General features: G+C 40.2%; 1 non-coding gene across 1 annotated transcript; it reads left to right on the top strand.

The window, feature by feature from the left end:
• Positions 1-20,942: 20,942 nt before the first annotated feature.
• On the top strand, positions 20,943-21,049 carry LOC149018742 (small nucleolar RNA R71). The gene has a single exon (XR_016173215.1). It is a non-coding gene; the product is annotated as a small nucleolar RNA R71 (small nucleolar RNA).
• Positions 21,050-26,425: the final 5,376 nt, after the last annotated feature.

Raw genomic sequence — 26,425 nt, 5'->3', positions numbered from 1 at the left:
AGCAATTGATTACTTCACAAAATGGGTAGAAGCCGTGCAATCGGCGGCAATTAGCGAGAAAAAGTGGAGAAATTTGTGCTTGAATCAATCATATATCGCTTTGGGATTCCAAAGATTATTGTCACTCACCATGGTACTCGGTTCGATTGTCCACAATTTGAGCAATTTCTGTGGAACATATATGATCGAGCATCGTATGTCCTCAGTGGCATACCCCCAAAGCAATGGACAGGTAGAGGTTACTAACCGAACGCTACTGGAAGGAATAAAGAGAAGACTCGAAGCTGACAAAGCTTCTTGGGTTGAAGAACTTCATAATGTACTGTGGGCTTATAGAACTAAGGTTCGAACACCCACAGGAGAAACTCCATTCAGGTTGGCATATGGATCCGAAGCATTGGCACCAGTGGAGATAATGGCAGGGATGTTACGGGATCGTGAGTTCGAGGAAAAAGCAAATGAACAAGGACTGCTTGATAGTCTTGATTTGTTGGATGAAGTTCGGGCAAAGGCAATAGCACGAACTCAACATTATCAAAGAAGGATAGCGTCTCATTATAATACTTGAGTGAAGAATCGCCGGTACTTAGCCGGAGATTTTGTAAAACCCAGCCCTAACCTTGACCCGGAAACCTTGTTATTTGTAGGTCCAGTGACCCGAAGTAAAGTAAGAAGTCAGCTTTGGGCCATCCCAGTAGAGGACTTGGTGTCTGGCTTTGAATCCATGAAAGTTGATGAGGAAGTTCTATTTATGGAAACTGAATCTTGATGAAGATCGGATTAGTTGATGGACTTGGAGTGCTCTCTATCTTGGTTTGAAGGCATTTCTACCTATTAGGTAAGTCACTTGACTTGTGTGCAAAACCCCTTTAGGATTGGATTTGATCTGGGCCTTCAATTCCCTGTTTTGGTCTTGCTGTCAGCATTGGTCGACTGATTGGTCGACTGGGCCAGTCGACCAATCCACTCGACCAATGAGTGCTGTCTTTGGCAATTAGGTTGTTCTTGCTCTATTTAAGTCCAATCTCGAGTCCACTTCGTATTTGCTGCCTCCAAACTCTCTGGAACGAACCAAAGACCTCTGCAAGTCATCTCCCTTGCATCCTTGGTGTTTTCTTGACGGATCTTCGTCGAAACTCTTCTTTTTGCATCAAAAGGTATGTCTACTCTCTCTTCTTCTCCTCCATCTTTGTTTTTCTTTCCTTTTTGAGTTGAGACAGTAGAAGAGATGCTGCATTCTCTGTTGCAAACATCTCTGAACATGTTCTCATGATCATCCTAAGGATTTGAGGCTAGAACAATGATCTTAACCATGATCATTGCAAGCTTTTGAAGGAATCATGATCAAACCATGATCTAATCTTGTTAAACATCTGATTTGAATTCTGATCTCTTTGGATCTTCTATGATTGATCATGTTAGTAGTTAATTTCTGTGTTTTCCTTCCATGATCCATAATCTATCAATTTCTAGTTGTTCTCTTCTACCATATTATGTGTTCTTCATGAAGCATGATAGTTACATATATGGTAGGTTTTATTTCCTTATTTAGATTTATGCATCTAAGCCTTGTTCCTTGAAGATCTAAGTATGTTTTCATGATACCATTACCTGAAGCAATGATCCATCCTCCTATTGTTCTTGTCTTTGATTTCTATTTCGAATTCATCAAGATCCATGGTTGATCTAATTATGGTAACTTTTTGTTTCCTAATTTGGATCTTGATATCTTGATTTGATTGGTGTTTTGAGGTCCCCTATATGTTGGAATACTGCTGATGTAGTTTACCCCTTGATTAGTACCCTTTTGAACCACCAAATTCGGATTTCATATCTTAAAACTCTGTTTTTTTTAGGCTACTGTCTGCATTGGTCGACTGATTGGTCGACTGGGCCAGTCGACCAATCCACTCGACCAATGAGTACAGCAACTCCAGAATTGGTCTGTGTTGGATGTTTTGGTATCTTTCCTGTTAGGGATCTTTCCTAATATGTTGTATATACTTGTTTAGGACCTTCTTCTCAAGTTTGCCAAGATCTTACTTGATTTCTTAGGATTCCTTTGCGAGTTATAAAAGGTAAGGATGGTTATTTCCTTAATTACATAGATAGCATGAATCTAGTTTCTATATTTGAATATCATAGATATGATTCCTAAATTAGATTCTTACAATGATATACTACTGTTGCATAACTTTGATTACAGTAGCATTACTTATTCATATTGTATTAATTCATGTATGATTTACTTACCAATGTTATACAAGTGATTGTAATTATTGATTTCTTTCCATATATGAAGTTACCATATATGTGATGATATGAATTGATGCATGTGTATGCTTAAGTATGGTTTGGAAAGGAGAGGTGTCCTTTTGACACTTCTGTCCCTTGGACTACTACGGGAATATTATGGGATGTTTCCGGAGATGCCCTCTGGACACCTTCCTAAACTGTTGGATGACATATCTAGGATTGTCTAGTAGTGTTTGGCTAGGATGTCCTGTTATGTCAAACCCTAATCGGAGGGGTATTGAGACCGAACGACCCGTGGTAGCAATGGGGATTCATGGGCGCTCAAGATCGGTAACCAACCCGTGAGAGGACAGGAATCACATTGTGGGGGCCATTTATTGGTAGGGTTGCATATGGTTAGACTTGGGCTCACGGGCGCTTAAGACCGGTAACCAACCCGTGAGAGGACGTGAGAGCTTCCCGTTTACCATATGTGGATGATCAATAGGGTTGATGAGTCCGTAGTCGGGGACTATGAGGACTCTAGTGTGAAGGATACCGGAAAGGATCGTCGGGGACGAGGAATGGAAGTATCTGGATCGACTTGATGTAACTAAGTAGAAGACTTGCATTTGGCTAGGTTTTACCCCCGACATGCGCCCAGTACTTATACCAAATGGTTGTGAGAGAGTGTGTTGACTTAACCCCCCGCCATGGTTTGTCCCGAGGGATGAAGGACCCATTACCAATCGGCTGCTCAAGACCGGTGAAATGATCCGTGAGAGAATCCAAGATATCTTATATGGTTGAGGATGTGAGTGGACTTTCCTAAAGAAGTACGGTGCTATGACTTAAAGCATGTCCGCCAATAGAGACCAGCATACATAGAGTTAGATTCATTCATTCATTGCTTGTCTCATATCATATTGCATTTATGATTGTTTCGGAATCCTGCCATTTATGTTATTATGGATTTTAATCGCCTTTCTTGAGTTTCTTTGAAACTCATTCTTTTATTGTACAATGTTTGTTAGACTATCCCTGCAGTGCGAGTATTATGACGGTCCCTATGAAGAAGCGCAAGGCGAAGAGGCATATCTCCGGGAAGGTGATTGCGGTTACCACAATTACTCGAAGATCCCGCGAGTGGTTATGCTCCGTACGATGCTTAGTCCGACCATTGAGTGGAAGCGTCCTTGTGCCATTTATGAGATTTACACTTATAAGGATGTTGTCTATAAAGTGGAGAACAATTTAGTTACCCAATGTACTTGCTACTGGGATTAGATTTTGTCTAGTTTATTCTTTTAGAGCTACTTTTCCGCTGGTTGTAAAGTGGGATTTTTGCCTCACTTTACTTATCTGTTTGACACTCTGATTATATCTATTATTCTAATTCATTTATGATTCATTCTTTCTTTATTGGATCTATGGTTTATCTTCCGCACTTTTGTTATGATTGTTCATGATTATGTTATTGTTTATGTGGGAGGTTGATCACTCGATACCTGATCTTCGGGCTGTGGATCACACTCTCGGGTATGCCAGATAGGGTACCGGCTGGGAGGGCGTGACAGATTTGGTGTTGAGAAACACCCTAGCTTCCGACCCGCGTCACCAAAGAAGATTGGACCCTTCCTGGGAAGGACCTTATATGGTTGTGAAACTGGTCGGTTCAGGAGCTTACAGGCTGAAGAACATCAATACCCAGAAAGAGTTGTATCGTTCGTGGAATGCTAGGCATCTCAAAAAGTTTTATCCTTGAGGATGATTTCAATGTTGTTAGCGATGTAATCATTTTCAACTCAATCAATGCAATTTTTGGCTTTCAACAAACTATCTTTTGATTGGGGGGCATCATACACCACATTCAAGAGCAAGATCCAACTATAAGGCATCGGATGAAAATTTGTGTGGGTCCTTCAACACTTATGGAAATTTTTCGAACTTTCTTAAGTCGAGGCATCGGATGAAAATCCGAGTGAGATCCTTTTGCAAGGCGTCGGTTTGAAACCCGAGTGAGTTCCTTCGAGACTTATTGAATTTTTGAATTATCCTTAAGTAAAGGCATCGGTTTAAAACCCGAGTGAGTTCCTTCTCAGACTTATTGTATTTCTCCGGAAATCCTTAAGTAAAGGCATCGGTTTAAAACCTGAGTGAGTTCCTTTTCAGACTTATTGTATTTCTCCGGAAATCCTTAAGTAAAGGCATTGTTTCAAACAACTAAGACCTAATGCAACGGCGATTCAAGTGGCTAGCAAAGTTCAAGATAAAGTAATTTCTTATTTCTTCAAAAGATCCAAAGAGGCCAGTATCAAAACAATTACAAGAGCTGGATACAATCTTCGATCAAAAAAGAAAGTCATCATAAGTGACTGTTAAGAAGTTATACAAGATCGACGCGACTTTGCTAGAACAAACATATGAGTCAACCATTGGTGGGGATTCAAGGAAAAGAAGAGAAGAAATGAGGATAAAAAAATATTTCGATATGCATAAAATCCTCCGCAATTTCATACTCTTTGTCCAGCTTGTCCAGGAGAAGTATGGTCCTCGACCAAACTTGCATTCAGTACAAGCTCGTCATAATTGACTTCTTCCGGGGGAGAATAAACGAGGAGAATCTTCCGGATATTGCATAATATCTCGGATCGGAAGGTGGAGGATCAATCTTATCCTTGGTCTAGTCGGGAGGAGGAATACCCAGATCGGTAAATACTTCAAGATGGCAAACAGCACTGTTGGGAGTCGTATCAAAATGAGGATCCTTCCTTAATATTGATTCCCATACTTCGTTCTCACCATCCCGATACGCTCTGCAAGTTATAAGCATTCAGCATATCAACAAAAGGCTTACTGTGTAAATACTTGAAGACGCAAGCTCTGCGAACATCAGTTGGAAGGGATTCGGGCAAAGGAACGATAGCTTGCCTTTCAGGTAACGTTTCAGATCCTTTGGCTCCTGACTTTCCAACTGTTCGTTCCAGTCGCCGGATCTTCTCCCTGGCATCATCCAAGTCTGACCGAAGACGACCAATCATCGAATTTTTTTCTCCTGCCACCTCCCAAGCTAGATTTCGAAGGCGAGCAATCTCAACATCTTTAGTTTCAGAGATTTCCCGAAGCCTAGAAACTTCATTGCTCAATCTACTGAGCCGAGAAACTGCTTCCACTTGGTTGTGGAAGTTACAAGCAAGACTCCTGCAAACAACTTCCGAGTTAGCAAGGAGCGAGAAAAGTAATTTTTCGGAATCGGAGGATAATGAAGAAAGACTTACATCACCAGTGACTTCGTAAAGACTTCATCTGGAAGTTTGGAAAGAATTGCGCTCTCAAAAGTCATTCGAGCAGCAGTACACCATTCCAACGCTCTGTCAAACTCGTTTGATACTAATTTAGGCGAAGGATGAGAAGGATGAGCTTCATCACTTGTCACTCGACGGCGCTTCCTAGTGGCAAAATCCTCCAACTCGGAAGGAGAGGAGGAGGATGCCAAACAAGCACTAGCGTTAGAAATAGGAGCAGCACCTGCTGGGACCACACCTTCATCAGACGCCAACATAGTTGCCTCAGATGCCCGAAGAGTCTCCTTCGGGGGTGCACCAACAAAGCTCACCAGCCAGAGCGCCAGGCAGCACCATCGGCAACGGAGTGATCAAGATCTTCCCGGGAAAGACGAGCGATCACTTCGGGCAAAGGAGGCGCAGGGACGGCATCAATAGAAGCTGCGGGAATCTGACTTGAAGATTCACTGGCAGCAGTCGCCTTACGCTTGGAGGATTCACTAGCTGAAACCACCGCACTGGCCCCAACCACCACCGCCGGAATGATTTTCTTGCAAGATTTTGCTCTGATAAAGTTCGGGCTGATCTTGGGAGCCACTATGCAAAAAAAAAATAAAAAAATCAAGCCGTATCAGTACAGAAACACACGACAACAACAAGGGAGAAACCCTAGCTTTCTATAACTTCAGACAAAACAACAAACTAAACCCCAAGTATGACTACTGTGCAGTTTACTCAGGGGGGAAGTGGGGAAAGAGATGAGTAATCAAAAAACTCACTTGTTCAGAAGTTGATAGAGCTGTTGTTGGAGTACGAGGAATACGGAAGCAGGCCGAAGGACGAAAGGTCGCTTTAACACTTTAGCAAATCTAACTTGCCGAAGTCAGGATAGATGGAGAGTACCCACGAAGGCTTTAAATAGCCTCAGGTACTAAGACGACGGTTGAAGGCTAAGGACAACCGACGATCTAGATCGAAATGACGCTTCAAAATCCGCAGAAAGCAAGATCACCGGTCGGAGGGATGCCACATGGAAACATGTGGAAGCGAGCACCTGATGCAGGGATACCTCCAATCGTCGCACCGCCATTAAAATAATGGATGTATTTCTGATTCATTGGAAACAGTGAATGGTATACAAAGGCAGGAAAACGTTCGAACTTCGCAGAAGGGAAACGTGCGGACTTTGCAATAAATGAAGTAGTGGGGAAGATTAATTCATCTTCCCGAAACGCATCTTCACAATATTTCTACAAGATTATTATTCGGCGAGGAATGAAAAGTTAAGTGATAAGTTTTATCATTAATACTTTGATATTCAAGGCAAGATTTCGGCAAGAGACGGGGAAATATAAAGGCCAACATGAGAAAGAAATGTCTATTCATTAAATAGAGGGTAAATTTATACAAAAAGATAACTCCCTAAGCCTTTTCTTCATTGTTGCCCGAGGGACCCTGGTCGGGAGGACTTTTCTCAGGATCATGAGAAGAGCCTTCCTCAAGAATGGCATCGGCTGAGTCCTCTACAGCAGCAACTTGAGACTCGGCTTGTGATTTCTTCTCTGGAAGTGCCGGCTCCTCAGTCAGGTATGCCTCATATTGAGGGTCAGCTGGAAAAGGATCATCTTCTTCCTGAGCCCAGTCCGGGAGATCCATACCAACTTTCCCGAAGACCTCTTTGTGGCACACCTCACAAAAAGGAGCAGTGTCGAAGGCAGGGATCGATCCAAGGATTCGCTCCCAAACGTCGTTCTGCCCCATGCGATAAGCTTGAAGGTAGTAGAGACCTAGCAGCTCGGAGAAAGGTACGCTGTTCAGGTATTTCAGAATACACTCCTTCCGAAGCTCTGGCTTTATATGCTCGGGCTTGCTAGGGATCGCCAACTTCAGATGTTCTTCGAGCTCCCTACTTTTGATTTCAAGGCTGTCACCAAACAACGTGGCAGCTGCTTTTTGCTTCCTGGCCTCGCGCTCGGCAGCAGCGGCACGAATCTTCGACGCTTCGAGGGCCTCCTTGAGGGAGATCACTTCTTCCTCATGCTTTTTCTGCAGCTCCCACGGCACTGCAGTCACTGGTCTATTTCGGAATTGGCTTTCGCCAAATTCTCTTCACAGGTTTGCAGCAAGGAGCTGGTGCGACCAACCCGGCTCAATGCTTCCATGTGTTGATAAAAGCTCAACACAACATTCCTGGGAAGACGGAAAATATCAGAAGAAGTCATAAGGAATTATGAGAAAATAACTAAGCAAGAAGACTGCTACCTTGTAGATTGACTAACAAGGGAGGTGTCATCCAGGGCTTCAAACTCCCGGCGATCGAAGGAGCAAGAGCGAGGGAGCTCCATTCTGCGGCTTTCTCGGGATCCCGAGTAACCCTGTCGGTCATCTTCGGGGTCCACTGGGGGTGAAGACCTCCTCACCATCCGTTGAAGCTTTGGATTTTTTGTTGGAGGGAGCATCAATTGTGTCATGCCTCCTCTTGGTTCGGGCGGAGGAAGAGACATTAGACCTCTCCACCATCGGTTTCTTCCCTTTACCCGAAGCATCAGCTACAGGCCTGACATTCCGGATACCCCTATAAGAGGGATCGGGAGAGGGAAGAGAAGCCTCTTGATCCACGGTCAAGACCCTGGGCGATCGTTGCTCGGCTGTCACAACGGCCCTAGCGGCCTTCACCCGAGGCTTTCGGGGTTCATTCTTGGAGGCACTGCAAAGAAGAAGGACAAGAGTCGAATTCAAAACATATCACTTGAGTTAAATTAAAGGATGATGGTTAGAAGCTCACAATGAGCCAAGCCCCAAGATCTGAAGGATGGAGTTATACTCCACTTCAAATCCATGTATCTCTTGATACCACGGAATGGATTTGATCTTCCCGATGGCCGCCTCGTCTTCTCTGGATAAGGGAAGGCCTCGGTTACTCTCGGAAGAAGAAGTAAACCTCCTCCAGGTGGTTGGAAAGTTAAGATCTGATGGAGGCGCTCGACAGAAAAAGTATCGTTCGCGCCATCTTTTGTGGTTAGAAGGGCAAGTTCCTTTGACAAGGATGCTGCCCCTCCAATCAAGTTCAGCCTTATTGCGTTTGGGAGGAAAAACTCATCCGGGAGGATGGGAGATAGAAAGAACATGAAAATGTACAAAGAGAGAAAGAGATGGCGTAATGCCAAGCTCAAAACACAAACCCAAGAAGCCGACGATGAGACGCCGGCTATTGGGGAGGAGCATTCCGGGACAAATGTTCCAATGATTCGAGCTGTGGAGAACAAAGGATTAAAAAAGGGAAAGCGAACTCCGCTTTCCGGTGCATCTATATACGAGAGAAAATTCACCCGAAAGGGATGAATCAACCCTCTCATCGGGGTGGGGAGCCCTAACCTGATATGAGGAAGGAAGATCAAAATCTTGGACAAGCTGAAAGAAGGGTTTCCTCATTGTAAATGGAGGGAACAGAGCCAGGTCCACCATTGGACCCGGAGGTTTGAGGCTGCCTAGAAGACTCGACAATCTTGGAAGATCCAGACTCGAGAAGGACGGGAGAAGTTTCGGTTTTTCTTTCAAAGCCTTTTTGAGAAACTTCAGCGAACTCGCGCGCGAGAGGACGGTTAGGGTTTTGTTATCACTATCCGACTGTTCGGGAGCAGGAGAAGCAAAAGCATCACTTGCTATTACCAACATTGGGTACTAAAGAAGCCCTATCGTTCGCCATTACTCGTTTTAGTAAACTACAAAAAGAAAAAGATCGGTAAACTTACCGATTCGGTGAGACGGAAGCTTGGGAGCGGGGAAGGCGCGAAGCGAACAACAAAGGTTCAAATTCCAGACGGGAAGAATGAAACCTACGAAGACAACGAACCGCTTTTAAAACTCCCGCACGAGTGTTCGGGAATCTGAACGATCGAGATTGATTCAAAATCAGCGATCAAGATTGAAAGACGTTTTGAAAGTTTGAACTCACGAATCTGAAATAGGCGTTCAGAAACCGTCGCTTGGATGACGTGAGCCACGACAGATCAACTGCAAGGAGATATGTGGCCTTACACTCACAACGCTCGAGGAAAAGTGACCACCGCATTAAATGTGATATGACGTTTAATGAAGCACGCAGAGATTATCATCGACGACGAACCCGATTAAAAACCAAGCCCTCGGGATCGACCGAACGCTTGGTCTGGGGGGCTCGTGATACGGAGGGATTATGATCAGACCGGGTTAATACCTGGTCCGACCCTCGACCTCGGTCGAGACGGAAAGAACCGATTCGCTCCCGAGCAAACCGGATCCAGAAGATGGCTTGCTGAAGAAGAAAGCTTATTTGGCTGCAAGCGTGCCCTAATCCTACTTATGGATTAGGGTAAACACCCTAATGATGGCAGACTCGAATTGACGGCTGCGGATAATCATTATCGAAGGGATAAACATCAGATAACCTAAAGGTTATCTCAGGAGTCCTCTACTAGCCCAAACAAGTAGAAGTCTATTGCTCAACGGATCTCACTGATAAGATCCAACGACTACCCGAAGAAGGCTCAAGTGCATCCAATGAAGGATATTCAAAGGTACACTCTATATAAACCTCACTACCATACAAGGTGAGGGGATCGAAGAGAATACTATCTGAGACTCAGGTTCAGATACATACTGATAGGCCTAAACTATCAGCGATCTGCTATCTAGATCACCTTTCCCAGTTCTTCATTCCTTAGCTCTGCGCTTCTAGCAGAGCCGTTTGTGATTAAGTTCATCAACTGACTTAGCCTTCGGAGGTGGACTCCCGACCCCAGCGGTCGGGCCACATCTGACGCTTTCGTTTTGCAGGACATCACGTGGAGATCCAAGGGCTGAGCAGATTTTGGACACATCAAGTACCCTTTACAATCTTTGCTCACAGGCAAGAGCACCCAAGCAACAAATTCTAATCAATCTAGACTAGAATTCAATAATCAATTCAAATACAAGAAGTGTTAGATATTACCTAACAATGAGAGTGACACTTTACCCCTTGTGTGTGAGTGATGCAATGAATGAATGCTTTAAGAATAGCAATGTATCAATAGAGACTCCAATGGTCTTCAATAACTCCAAACTTTGCTTCAATGAACTTGCTTATTAACTTTGGAATATTCCTTAAAGTTGAATGGAGTTGGGAAGACAGTAATGGTGCTAAAACACCAAATATTGGCTCTTTCACTTGTGAGTGAGTATATGCTTGATGGGGGGAGAGGAATGATTCTCAAATGGGGGTGGTTTTGCTGAACAGAGTTGGGACTGGGACATGGCTTGGGTTTTTTGGATTTTTTTGTCAACCCTAAGCATTTTACACCTTACTAACATGTCCTAGGTCACTCTAGTAGCATGAATTACATATAATGGATGCATTTACATGGATGTGTATGCGAGAGTGTCCTAAGCCCTATTCAGCCTAAGTCTTGATCTTCGACTTGATCTTGTGCAACGGTATTGATACTCATCTTGACTTTGGTTCTTTGTCTAAGATGGTTTGAGCTGGTCTTGAGCTTGACTCTCCGGTAATTCTTTGATCCGGTCATTTAGCATTGAGATTCACTGTAGTGGTGAGCTGGACAAAACACATCTACATGGAATCATTAGTAGAGTGTTTGTCATAATCAAAACTGATTGGAGGCCGATGTGGCAAATGCTGACATGGCATTTTCGAACAATCTCCCCCTTTTTTATGATGACAAACATGCAAGTGATAAAATGATAAAAGACTGTAAACATTTCCATTTTCGCACTTGGATGATCATATAGCCATGAAGTGTGATTATTACCCCTATTAAGCAGTATATAAACCATCATATATGTTTCCAACCTTCATGCTATTGAGATCTACAGTCAAAGAAGAGTTTTAACTGACTCCTTATTTTCTCCCCCTTTTTCAGAAACAAAAAGGAGGAAAAGCATGGCATGCTCCCCCTATAGATGAAGCTCCCCCTAAATATGAGCTTCCCTCTTGAACCAAAAACAAGAGAACAGTAGAGAAGATAAAAAACAGAAACTTGCATTTCATAATAAGTTATATACATCAAATAAGAATAATAAAAAAAGACAGATGTAAAGACAAGTGTTATAACAAAAAGATGCAAGAGCTATAAAGCATAAATAGCGTAACCACAGAAGATCTGTTCAACGGAAGAAAAAAAAAATAGAAACATAAAAACAAGCAACTGAAGCTAGGCATCCTCTTCGTTGCCTTCTTCGTCATCTCCACTTCCACCTTCTTCATCTCCACTGTCATCTTCACTTCCACTGCCCTAGCCTCAACATCGTCTTCAGCATCCCCTTCCACCTCTTCAACTTTCGGAGCCGGCATAGGAGGAATTTTGAGATTCGTCATCATATGTTGCATCATGATGGTTTGATGAGCTAGCATCCCTTCAACAGTGTCCATGTGATGACCCATGGAATCAAAATGGGCATCGAAGTGCTGTTGCATGTTGGTGAGGCGAGAGTCAAGGGCCTGAAATCGTGAGGCAGTAGAAGAGGAGTAGGAAGATGGCTGTTGGAGCCAAGCTGATGTTCCTTCTACATCCATGGGCTGAGAGGCACTCTTTTGGCGAGCTTTGGCTGCTGTTCACTTGCGGGAGGGAACAATCCCTTTGTTGTCCAACTTAGGAGGTGGTTTCCGAGTTTCCTCTTTTTCCAAATTGACATTAAAGTGCTTGAAGACTTTGGTGAGGAGACTACCATAGGGATGACACTTTCTCCCAGTCATAGCGGACTGAATCATATATGAGAGGATGACATATGGAAGACAAAGGGGGCGATGATGAAGAATGCAGAAGGTGACATAGGTCTGAAAGGATGTAATGTTAGACCGATGCCCCTTTTTAGGAACTAGGTTCCTTTGTGTGATTTTGCTGACGGCTTTTGCTTATTCAGTAAATATTGTCTCTTTAATGTCCTTGTAGTAGCGGAGAGGTGTTCCAGGTGGGAGGAGACTTTGATACACATTATCGATATTAACATCCTTAGGTGGGGTATCCTTGTAAGTCCAGAAACGAAGTTCTCCCTCAGTAGAGAGTTGACATAGGGTGTAGAAGGAGGGGATGGAAAGAGTAATGTCTACCCCTTTGACATAGGAAGTAACCGTCAGAGTTTCACCTTCTCCCTCATAGGGATTTGAAGGAACACTATTGGTGGATTGGATTGAAGAATGATGCGGAAGACTTCGTGGCAAAGTGTGACACTTGTCAACAAGTTAAAATTGTCTAACAATTGCTGTCAAGTCTTCTACAGCCGCTTCTTGTTCCTAGTTGGAAGTGGGAAGACATCACTGTTGGTGCAACCTAGAGGGGGGTGATTAGGTTGCAACTAGTGGATTGTCCCAATTTTTCGGTTTGTGCGGAAATACAAAGTAAATTGAAAATTCAAATGAAATTAAACAATACAATCAACCACAAGACAAGTATTTTATAGTGGTTCGAATTTGCAAGTCTACGTCCACTCCTCTCTTGGCCTTAAGAGAGTATTCCACTAGTGATTCTCTTTCAATACAATGGGTAGAGATCAACCCTTTACAATCTTTGTTACGGGGCAAGAGCACCCTTTACAATCTTTGTTTATCTTAGGGCAAGAGCACCCTCTTCAATCTTTATTCACAAGCAAGAGCACCCAACCAATCTTTGTTCATGGGCAAGAGTACCCAAAACCAATTCTAATATACCTAGACTAGAATTGAAAACAGTTACAAGAGAAGGATGTTACCTTAACAAGAGGTGTGACACATTACCTCTTGTATGTGTGTGATGCAATAAGAGTTGTATGCTCAAGATATGAAATGCATGCACCACCAAAGCCTTCAATCACCTCAAGCTTGACTTCCACAAGCTTACTTTAACACCTTGGTATGTTCTTCAAGGTTGGGGAGAAGGTGAAAGGCAAAGCACAAGGCTTTCTTGCAATTTGAGAGCTTTAGGATCACTTGGGGAGTGGGTGATCAAGTGTGAGTGTTGTTACTCTCAAATGAGGTGAATTGGGTTTATATAGAGCACCTTTGAGTGCCAAAACCCAATCCCCAACGGATAGAAAACGGACACATTTTTGTCCTGTTTTTCAGCCCAGACGAACGTCCGTCTGGTCAGACGGTCATCCGTCTCAAAAGTATCCGTTGCAAACAACTGTAGAGGATATTCTCTTTAAACTAGCCGTTATAGTCAAATCTGGGTCGACGGACGTCGGGTCGGACGGACGTCCGTCTGCCCAGACGGACATCCGTCTGGCCTGGACTGGCTCAGACGGACATCCGTCTGGCCTTCTGTTGTTTTCCGAGAAACAGAGTTATCAGTACAGACGGACATCCGTCTGCTCAGACGGCTGTCCGTCTGAACTCTATTTTGCTGACTTAAGTTGGGGCTGGGACATGGCTTGGGTTTTTGGACTTTTTGGTCAACCCTAAGCATTGTACACCTCACTAACATGTCCTAGGTTACTCTAGTAATATGAATTACATATAATTGATGCATTTACATGAATGTGTATGCGAGAGTGTCCTAAGCCCTAATTCAACCTAAGTCTTGATCTTCGACTTGATCTTCGACTTGATTTTGTGCAACGGTCTTCATGTCCATCTTGGCATGGTCATCTTGACTTAGACTTCATGTCCATCTTCATGTCTATCTTGGCATGATCTTGGCTTTGACTTGCATATGGCTTTGACTTGGAGTTGGTCCACTTGTTCTCATCTTGAACTAAAACATCATAACTCAATATAGCCATTAGTAATTCATGCTTATTATCATAAAAATCAATAGAGGCTGATGTGGCAAATGCTGACGTGGCATTTCCCAACAATCTCCCCCTTTTTGATGATGATAAACACATGAATGATTGGAAAATATGAATGATAATTAATAGCAAATAAACACTCATTCATATGCATGTTATTTTCATGTTTTTCCATGGTGAATTCTAATTCATGTTTGTTATCATCAAAACATGGTGAATTCAAGTTTCATGTTTGTTATCATCAAAACCAATGGAGGCCGATGTGGCAAAATGCTGACATGGCATTTTCCAACAATCACTTTGGACTTCGTCACTAGCCTACCTCATACTAGCAAAGGGAATTGTGAAATCCCTTACAACCCTAACCTGAAAATCTATATTGTAGGTCCGAAAACCCGAAGTGAAGGAAGAAGACAGATGTGGGCCATCCAAATTGAACCCATTGGATCTGACTTGGGACCAATGGAAGTAGATGGAGATGATGCTTTGTTAGAAACCTTGTCTAATTTTGGAAGAAAATCTAGCTTAAATTATGATGGACTTGGTAGATGGAGAGTATAGTGATGACACAATTAGAAGGTCCCAAAAAACTAGGTAAGACCCTTCTATAACTTGGAAAAGTACCCAAGAGGAAGATAGATCTTTCAGGGACCAAAATACAATTTTTGACCAAAGAGGTATAGGTTGGTAGCCTGCCTTGGTCTTCCCAAGCGACCAACCAGCACCAGGGTAGAATTGTCACTTTTTGGAAATTAGGTTTCTAGAGCCCTATTTAATCAATTTTCGTTCTAATTCATGTCATTGTGTCTTAAGGCTGTCAGAGAACGTCAGAGGCATTCTAGAGCTCTCCCTCCAAGGCCAAGGAAGATTTCCAAGTATCTGCGAAGTTTTCTGCTCGACGAATCTTCTTCTTCAAGGTTAGCGATTGCGCTCTTTCTTCTAGTTATACATTCGCTTATTGATTCTACCTATTGTAGAGACTTTGAGGAAGGTCTTAAATTATTGTAAAGACCTACTCTTCTATTCTCTTAGTTCTAGAGTGAATCTCCAATCACTTTAGTTCTTCTGTGAACTTCGCAGTGTGATTTCGGTAAAAACCTAGCATGAATCTATATGATTGTTATTCTCTTTGATTTGTCTGATTTTCAATCCATGCTAGATCATATTCTAAGTTGTTTTTAGACCTTATTCTACTTTTATCTTAGTTCTAGAGTTAGTCCACATTCACTCTAGTCTATATGTGAATCTACGGTTTGATTTTGAATGAAACCTAAATTAGGACTCATTAGGTTTTCACTCCATTGACCATGATTGATGCATAAATCATATTAGATACTGTCCTACTAGTATTTCTGAGTTTTCAAATTAATTGCAAAGTGTTTTGGAACCCAAACGATGAGTTTCCGACCAATTTTAGGTTTTACTGTCTGTACACAACAACCTTGGTCAATTGGCTTCACAGCCCCAAGCGACCAGGCCAGGCAACCAAAGGGTACAGTGACAACATGAGAGATATGCCCAAAATACTCAAGGCATGTCTGTTTACACAATTTTTAGATCTTATTACCAATTTTGTTCCTTGGACCTCCATCTGTTTCCAATTTGGCTAAGATTCATGCTTTCCTTGCATTAATTAAGTTGGATCTCACCATTCATGATTTCTTGGGTAGCAAGATTGAATCCCATGATTTTATTTTAATTAAAATCGCCTATATTTGCCAACTTTGCTCCACATTATCTATAATAACCAAATTCACCTTATTCGTGAAAAAGACACAAAAATACTCAATTAGCTCTTTTTTTAATTAATTAAGTATGGAATAAATCAAAAGATAAATGCATGCTTATCAAATACCCCCACACTTAAGTGTTTGCTAGTCCTTGAGCAAAATGAAACAATAAAAGCAATATTGAAAATAAAAAAATGATAAAAACTTAACTCACTTTCGTAGGAATCACAGTTGCACTTAGCATGTGCAAAAAGCCTTTAAACCCCTAGGTTACCCTAGTGGATGAGTTGTGTCTCGTGAGTGTTTGTAGAGAATATACACACAAAATTCTTAAGTACTTTTCTAGTCATTCTGGCAAAAGTAAGAGTAAAAAGATAGATTCCAAGTTTAAGGGGGTGCCTATATTAAAGATTGAAGGGAATATAGGCACCCCCACACTTGAGCTCTTTACACCCTCTTTTGAGTCTAGCTCTAGGCAAACAATCAAATTGAGAAGTTTCCTCTTATCTTCAGCCCACCAATTCACCCTCAAATAAGACTAATCTAGGTACCAAGTAATACCAATAACTCAAGATCTAAGAAATATTGACCTTCTTAGACATTTCACCTTTATAAGCACATTAATTCACTTATTTCTTTAATGCTCAAAGTTCTATCCGTGCAATGTCTTGCCTCTTAAGCTTTCTAACTGGCCGACTATTTTTTGATTCAACCTCAGTCTCAAAATGAATAACCCATTACTATTCTCTCAAGAAAGTGTTCATCACATCAAATGGGATTTCCAAAACCCTTAAACTCTCATTTTGTATCTAAGCAAGGAATTAAAACGTAATTCCTACCAAAGCCATAAAAGTTTTTAGGCACTTCCAATTTTAGTGACAATGCTCTACCAACTATCAACGAGTCTTACCCGAGTTGACACCCCCCACACATAAATTATGTGGTGACCTCAGTGCATGCAAGATATAAAGGAAAAGAATAATATAATAGAAGCAAATAGAGGAAAGAGTGTACCCGATGTTTGAAATTGTGATGGAGCACGCAACAGTAAAACCTAATAAACAAACAAAGAAAAGAACAAGAAATAACATCTAAATGGGTTGCCTCTAGGGGTGTCAAATTGCAGCCCGAACAACACTGGCCCATTATAGCCCGAACCGGCCCGGACCGAACCTTAATGGTCTGTGTTTGGGCTGAGGGTTGCAGAGCCCGCACCAACTCGAACCCAAACTGCAACTCATTATAAACCGTTTTACAACCCATTTTATAGTTTTACATTAAACATTGTTTGAATCATCGTAATACCACTAGATAGTTGGTATAGACTATCAAAAAAATTGAGTATGAATTCAACGATTTAATAGTTTTCTACTACTTGTAAAGGACAGTTAGAAAGATTAAGTATGAATGCCCAATTGAATGTATCAAGTTTGTTTAAATTAAGTAAATATTTATATAATCCAGAGGTATGTCTTTGCATATCAAGTTAAATTAAGTAATGTGGAATGACTTTTCATTTTTTTAATGGGAATTGATCAATAACAATTTTGCTTTCCATAGTGTTAGAAAACAAGCTTTAAACAATCAAAATAGCAGTTGAACTTGAATAAAGAAAAGAGAGAAGAAGAAGAAGAGAAGAGAGATGATGAACTAGTAGAAAAGACCTGTGATTCTTAGCTAAAGAGTCTAGAATCACAGAGCACTTTTATTTATAGCTTCTAATGAATCTAATACAACTTGAGAGACAAGTAATTGTCCTTTAGAAGAAGGAAACAAAATATTATAGCTTTAGTAACTTCTTAACTCCTAAAATAGAAAGTTTTGAAAATAGAAACTACTACCAAAATAGAAACTATGTTTTCTAAAAAACTCCCAAAACTTATGTAGCAAGATTCCCACATTAGAAATAGAAAATATAATCAAAACAACAGCAAAATACTGTTCACGTGAACAGTAAAAGTTGTTTTTACTGTTCACGTGAACAATAACGTGAACAGTAAACTCCAAATTTATGTTTACTTTAACACATAGAATTTTGGCTCTTGTTGCAAGATGTTCAACTATTTCTTTTTCTTGCATTTCATAAATTGTTAGCCCAAACCATTAGTCAACCCAAGTATAGACCGTGAGCCTAAACCGTTAGTTAGCCCGAACCCAAACCACAGCAAACCGAAACTGGCCCAAAACCGTTATTTTTCTAACGGGCCGTGTTTGGGCTGGGTGTATTTAAGCCCAAAACTGTTAAACCCAACCCGAAACTGCTCCAAACCACACCATTGACATCCCTAGTTGCCTCCCATAAAGGGCTAAGTTTAGAGTCTTCAACTAGACTCAGTGAGAGACTCATGAAGAGTCTTGAAGAAAGTCTTCTAAGTCCAACTCCTTAATAATTTGGCCATCAACAAGGCCATAAATATAAAGCTTAAATCTTTGGCCATTAACTTGAGCAGCATGTCCAATCTGTGAGTTCCAAATGTGGTCAATAAATGGCAAGGGGAAGTGTTCTTGGTAACGTTATTCAACTTTTGATAATTTATGCAGACATGCCAACCCATAGCGGTACAAGTTGGAACAAGATCATTGTTGTCATTTGGAACCACATTGATGCTAGATTTCGTAGGGAAAACCTGGGTAGGACTAACCCCTTCATTATCAGAGATTAAGAAGATAATTTTGGCATCTAACCACTTAATCACCATGTTGTTCACTACCTCTGAGGATCCTTACGGGGTTTTGCTCCATCCTCAAAATTTCTCCTAGGCATACATATAGAAGGGTCTATGCCCTTAAGGTAAGCTAAGGACAAGCCAATGGCTGCCTTGAATTCAAAAAACACTCCTAAAGGTTGGTCCTCTTGCCTAGGTGATAGATCAGAAAAAATAATGACAGACAATGTTTCATTGTATCCTAAGAATGCATACTTTATATTGGAAGGGAGAGGTTTAAGATCCAATTTAGGGGGAGACATGAGGGATGAGGGTTGGGGAGATGCAGCCAATGGGGTGGAGGCTCAAATCTAAATGTGAATGGTGACTGCTCCAAAGAAGTGGAAGGGTCCAACAATGTGTTGACTTCCTCAATATTCAGATTAGATTCCCCATATGTCAAGTAATGTTGTAGGAGATCATCAATAAGCATGTTTGGAGTATAATCAAACACTACCTCATCAATAAGGTTAATCGCAAAGCACTCTTCATCCCTATTTGGGCTTAAGGATGCATTGAAGATGTTGACTCTAAGTTTCTTATTGCCAAATGATATGTCCATGACACCTGATCTACAATTGATGCAAGCATTGGCAGTGGCTAAAAAGGGCCGTCCAAGAATGATTGGTGGTAACTTATTGGTAGTTGTGTTGTTCATATCTAGGATTGGAAAATTTACAGGAAAATATAGATCCTCAACCTTTACCAAAATGTTTTCAAGTAGCCCACGGGGTCATTTGATTGAGCGGTTTGCTATTTGTAGAATCACATCAGTGGGTTTCAAATCTCCTAGACCAAACTTATCATAAATTGAATCGGGATAAATATTCACACTGGCTCCCAAATCAAGCAATGCTTTACTTATGGATAGATCTTGAATGACACATGAAATCAAAGGTGTACCTGGATCTTTAAGTTTAGGGGGCAATTGGTTGGAAATTACAAAGCTGACTTGTTCAGTTAGATACACAGTTTTAGGAGTCTGAGTTCTTAACTTACACTTTTGGGTGCATAAGTCTTTTACAAATTTAGCATAAGTTGGGACTTGCTTGATAGCATCCAACAGTGGAAGATTAATACGAACTTGTTGGAATAAGTCAATCATCTCTTGCATCTCAGCATTCTTTCTCGAATCTGGAATTGAGGACTCAAGAGCTTCAGGGAAGGGGGCTTTTGGAGTGTAAGACTCGGGAGTAGGACCTTCAACAATCGGGATATGCAACCCTTTACAAGGAAATTGATGGGGAATACTCACAGATGGTGTCTCTTTATTAGGCTTGTGTGCATCATACCGTTCTCATGGGTCAAATCAACTTTTTCTCGACTCTCAAGATCAATGGGCAATGGCTTAGGAGTAGGAAAAGGTGCTTAATATTCCTTCCCACTATGTGTCACAATAGAGACTACTTGGACTTGTCCTTTCCTAGACCCAATTTGATTATTAGGGTTACCAATTGGTTGACTAGGTAACTGGCCAACCTCCCTCCTATTGATGGCATCAACTAGTTGATCAAGTTGGGTTTCCAATTTTTTAATGGACTAAGAATGAGAATGCAACAATTGAGTGTTTTGTTGTAATTCACTAAGTGCATTTAGTACCTTATCCTCAAATGATGAATTCTGTGAGGTTTGCGGAGCTGATGGTTGTTCATTCCTATAAGCATTCTGTTGCATATTAAATGAAGGTGACCTATAAGGTATTTGATCAAAGGGATTGGGCATTAGGTTCACCATGAAAAATTAGGGTGGTTTCTCCATCCTGGGTTGTAGGTATTGGAATATGGATCATTTCCCAATTTAGAAACTCCTTGGGCCAAATGCACATGCTTCTTAACAAACTCAGGGTATTGTGTAGCAATCAGTGACATTATGGGAAATGCTAGAACATAAAGCACATGCTTTAGTCAGATTAGGTGGAGAGAAACTTGTAGGAAATGGAGATGGGTTTTGTTGTTCTAATGAAAAGAGATAGTCCAATTTCTTAGATAGCAAGTCAACCTTAATGCTCATCTCAATGGTAGGATTGATCTAATAGAGACCGCTCTCTTTGGTTGCCCAATGGATGAATCTCAGTCCTAGCTGTTGAAGCATGGTGTTGGGAGTTTTCACTAAGGGTCTCAAAAAGTACCCATGCCCCATTCTCATTCTTGTGCATAAAAGTCCCACCACAAGAAGAATCAACCATTTGCCTACGTCAATCTCTAAGGCCATCATAAAAGCACTGAACCAATTGCCATTGAGGAACAACATGGTGGGGGCACTTTCTAAATAATTCTTTTAGTCTTTCCCATGCCTCAAGAAATTATTCTCCTTCTTTTTGCGAGAAACTCGTTATCGCTCTTCTAAGGTTATTGGTACGGACAATGGGGAAGAATTTTTTAAGGAACTCCAGTTGCATTTCTGCCCAAGTGGAAATTTTAACATTGTCTAAGGAATGAAGCCAATGCTTAGCTTTATTTTTAAGGAAGAATGGGAAAAGAAGTAACCTTAAAGCATTACTGAGAGATGTTGAATTTTAACCATGGAGGGCACCTCTAAAAACTTATCTAAGTGCTTATAAGGCTCTTCATTGGCAAGTCCATAAAAAGATAGTAGCATTTGATTCACACTAGACTTGATCTCATATTGAGTCACCTCTATGTTAGGCAACTTAATACAAGAAACAGGATTATATGTCTTTGGAATGAAACGCTCACTCAAGGGCCTCATTGGAGGCTCATTGTTTAACATGGTTCTTTGCCTTCTAAGGTTGGCCAAGGTCTGTTCTAACTCTAAGTCAAGCAAGGTCAACTTAGGGTTTAGGGATTGGGGACCATGCATACACACAGACAAAAATAGCTAAATAAATAAAATTAAAAGAAAATAACTGAAGCAAAAGAGAGAGTTTAGGACATACCTGAAGCGCAATCCACGTGGTCTTTCGAAAAAGAATTACACATTTGGGATTGGAGGGATGGGGAATTTTAAAAATTAACCTAAACAACCCAATCTAATGCAAATATTACAATTGAAATGTCCTAAATACAATTATATCTAATAAATAAAAGATAACAACCTAAACTAATTATCAAATCGCTGCTCTTGCAGTTGTTACCTACAAAACAAAAGAAAAAGAGATTAGATAAATAACCCAAAAAAAAAAAAATAGAAACTAAAAACAATAAAATTACTCTAAATATAATGTCTAATTGACAAAAATCTACTTTGGTTCCTCGACAATAGCCCCAAAATTTGATCGTGTCGCTAACCAATCAAAAATAAAATCCTATACTAATCTAGCTAGCAAAAAGTACGAGGTCGAACTACGAGGAACTAAAAGGATAAGTTACTAAGATTGAATTCTACAAAACCTAATTTAAAATAAATTTGAATTGTTTTTATCCTACTTAAGAAAAACACAAAGAAATTAAACTATTAATCAATGAAAAAACTAATACGTGAGGATCTTTCAGATTTCGAATCCCCAATGTTTTTCACTAACCGATATAACTCTACGTTTCAAAACAAAGGATGGTCTTTCCTAGATATACCCTATCTTTGCAAGACTATCGTCCTTCGTTGAAGCTTGGCATGCTTAGTTTGCTTAACTGTAGAACATCTTTGGCCAGACTCAAACACAATTAAAAACATCAACTAGAAGACATAGAACAATCAAATTAATGAAACAAGCAATGGATCATCTACATCCCAAATAGAATGAAATAGCTACTAGTTATAACAAAGCTCATAAAACAAATAAAGATGAAATTTAGAGAGTTGTGGTCTTCTTCTTGAGCAATGAGAAAGAGATGATAGCTAAGATCCGTGTTCGCCGTCTCCTCTTTCTTCTCTATGGTTGGCTTCTCCTTTTTATATATCCCGCACACAATGAATTTGTCCTCTTTACCCATCAATTCGACCTTTATTAGTTTGGATTCTAGGAAAACTCAAAACCATAAAGTTGTAGATATTTTCGTTATCTTTCCATAGCATCTTAAATCGCCACAATTCGAGTTTATACAAGAGAGTTATGCCCAAAAGACTCAAGGTGGGTCAGTTTACACGATTTTCAGATCTTATTACCAATTTTGTTCCTTGGACCTCCACTTGTTTCCTATTTGGCTAAGATTCATGCTATTCTTGCATAAGTTAAGTTGGATCTCAGCATCTTGGGTGGCAAGATTGAATCCCATGATTTTATTTTAATTAAAATCCTCTAATATGTTTGTCAACTTTGCTCCACATTATCTGTAATAACCGAAATCACCTTATCCTGAAAAAGAAACAAAAATACTCAATTAGCTCTCTTTTAATTAATTATGGGAAATTAAATCAAATAAATAATGATAAATGCATGCTTATCAAATACCTTTCCAAAGGAGGTTGGTATTCTATATTAGTATGTGTCTTCCATTAGAGAAAAGCATCTATTAGAGTATAGTTGCATTCTTGCATTTTGTCTCATATGATATTGCATTATTTAATGTAATGATTTGGACTATGATTGGTTATTTGTTTGTGAACTACTCACTGAGTTCTCTCGAACTCACCCTTCGGGGACAATGTTGTTTTAGACTTTCCTACAGGTACAAATTTTACCGAAATCCAAGAATACGAGACACCGGCGATTGATCCGTACGGTGTACAAGGCTTTGAACACTATGCTTTTACAATGAAGAATGTTCATGTCTTGACTGCGCATACCAAAATTAGCTCAACTCATGAGTTGATCTATTCCGTTCCTGATATGGAGATTTTTGAATTTAAGAACTATATTTTACTTTAGGATACATACCTAATGTAATACTTAGGATAGTCTTGATCTTTTCTTTATTCTTTTCGTTGTATACGTTAGATTTGATATTACTTCTGCACTCTAATTATGGTTTTGAGATCCTTCTAAGATCCTTAACTTTTGATTAATTTTCTTTAATAATATAGTTACATTAATTTATTCTTGCTCATGATTGGACTATTGTGTGGAATGGTTGGATGATTGTCTAAAACATGATCTTTGGGGCTACGGATCACACCTCTGGGTATTCGGGTAATAGGGTACCGGCTGAGGGGATGTAATAGAGTGGTATCAAAGCCCAAGGTTTCATACAATCCTAACCACGAAAACACAATAGTGGAGCATCCTTGGGTCATAGATCCAACGTGACCCAACTCTCCTAGAGTGAATAATAGATAACATCAAAATAGATACTTGAACTAGAGAAGCATAATACATCAAGTATGAATAATACACAACAACTATGGTGAAACAAACATACAATATAATTAAATAAAATAAACTCATAATACACAATAAACAAAGTGAAACATTCTGAACTTCATTAATTAATTAGAAAAGTTGTACAAGATAAAACTAAATAAGTAAATTTGAAGTCAGCATAAGTCAAAATCCTAGAGCTAATGATCTATCTAGGTGACCGCCTCTGAGATCCGATACTGTCTCGATCTGTGCAAGCATGAACCTCATCCTCCACTCGAGACAGTCTCGCCTCTACCTAAGTCAAGCGTGTCACTGTATCCACCTGTTGGCCTTGATCCTCTTAAGGTAAAATGTGATACCCCGCACCTTTTTATATTATTACTTTATTATTGTGTGTGATTGTGTCGGTCTTTAAGATTATTAAAGGGTTTGATGGTTGGTTTGATGGTGTAATCAAATGATTCGAGTGTAGTTAAATGATAGCTTAAATAAGACTAGATGCCAATTGACATTTTGGTCGAGGTCAGACATCGTTGGTGGATCCCACAACAGTTGAATTAGATTGAACTGAAAACGAGAAAATGATCAGCATGATTTTTTGAATCCAGCGGTACTAATTTTCGCACCTCAGAGTGGGCCCTGAGTAAGATAATAGGGCGGGCCCACAAGCCCATAGAAGCCCACTAAATATATATATATATATATATATATGCGTATACCTAATATATTTTATACAATGTATATATTATACATATTAAATAATATATTATATATATATTACATATGTTATATCACGGCAAAAGATGAAGAGGAGAGAGAAAAAGAGAGGATGACGCCTCCCTCTCTCTCCCACCTACGTGGTACTATTCTCACAAAAGGGGCATGCATAAATGCATGAGGTGTTAATCATATATCATATGTTAGGTTTTAAGGTATGAGAGGGAAGAGAGAATGAAGGGAAAAGTGATATTTGTGTGGATACAGAGAGAGGTAAGTGAGAGAACAGAGAGTGGAGAGAAAAGAGAAGAAGATTAAGGAGGAGAGAGAAAAAGTGGAGAAGTAAGAGAAGGAGAAGAAGCCATTAAAGGCCATGAGGAGAGAGAATTGAAAAAGAGAAAAGAACGAGAAAGAGAATAACCGTGTGTTTGCAGAACAATAAAGGAAGAAAGAGAAGAAGAATAGAAGAGAAAGAGGAGTTAACAGGAGAGAGAAGAAAGTAGAAGAGGAGAATTAGCCATTAAAAAGATTAAGAGAGAGAGAGAGAGTGTAGAGTTGAAGAAAATCATTGATTTTTACTTGTGCTTGTACATGCAACAGGAAGAGAAACAAAAGAAGAAAATTAAAAAGAGAGGAGAGAGAACGAGTGGAGAGGAGAGGAGAGAGAACGAGTTGAATGGAGAGAGAACAGAAAAAGGGAAGCCATTAAAGGAGAAGAAAGAGGAAGACCATGGGAAGAGAGAGAAAGGAGCAGAGAGAAATAAATAAATAAAAAAGTGGAAAATCTTCCGTTGGTTCCCGCGTATTCGAAATAGTCAGTAATTATTCGAGGTACAGGAGGGAGAGTGGATTTTAACGGAACCAGGGTTAACACACACATGGAACAGAGACAGGTATGTGATTTTGACCAACTTATGTATGTTAAGTAGGTGATTCCATTTAGTAGACATGTTTCACATGATGACATGAAATCTATTTTATTTATTCGTTGATGCAAATTATGGAAAGTGCATGATATATGTCTTTGTGCATTTAACAAAAATGCATTGGATTGGATGACAGCTTAATGACTTGATTGAATTGCTTGAATTAGAATGCTGATAGTATTCTTGAACTGTTAATCATGAATTTGAAATGATGTTCATGCTTGTTAAATGTAGAATTATCATGCTCTCAAATTTAAATGATTGAATTGCATGAACTGTGTTCAAATGAGACTGAATGATGATTGAAATGAAAAAGATACATTGAGATAGACAGAGCATGGTAACGTAATGCTGAATTGATATGAAAAGAGTAAAAGAAAAAGAAATGAAAATGTAATGGCTTCTGTAAGTCCTAGTGCTTAATGTACCCAAATGGGAGGGCATGAAGCAAGACTGAAAAGTGAAAAGATTCAGTCTGTGCCGATGGCAATCCACGAGGTGTACAAGGCCTTGTGCCTAGAAGCCACTTCGGTGGTGAAGAGACAGAAGCCACTTCGGTGGTGAAGGGACAGAAGCCACTTCGGTGGTGAAGAGACAGAAGCCACTTCGGTGGTGAAGAGACAGAAGCCACTTCGGTGGTGAAGAGATAAAAGCCACTTCGGTGGTGAAGAGATAAAAGCCACTTCGGTGGTGAAGAGACGAAGCCACTTCGGTGGTGAAGAGACAAAAGCCACTTCGGTGGTGAAGAGAAATGTATATCCTCTGGATTTGCCTAGGCTCAAGACTATAATGTCAGATAACAGAAATGAGAATAAATAGAAAGGAAAATTGAAATTCATAACGTTATATGACTTTGATGTGATAATTGATGCATGATGAATTGTCT

The sequence above is a fragment of the Hakea prostrata genome, chromosome 4 (assembly GCF_041222555.1).
Source record: "Hakea prostrata isolate BN-2017 chromosome 4, UWA_Hpros_2, whole genome shotgun sequence".
Lineage (NCBI taxonomy): Eukaryota > Viridiplantae > Streptophyta > Magnoliopsida > Proteales > Proteaceae > Hakea > Hakea prostrata.
The sequence above is the reverse complement of the archived record's forward strand: the minus strand, read 5'-3'. Positions and strand labels throughout refer to the sequence as shown.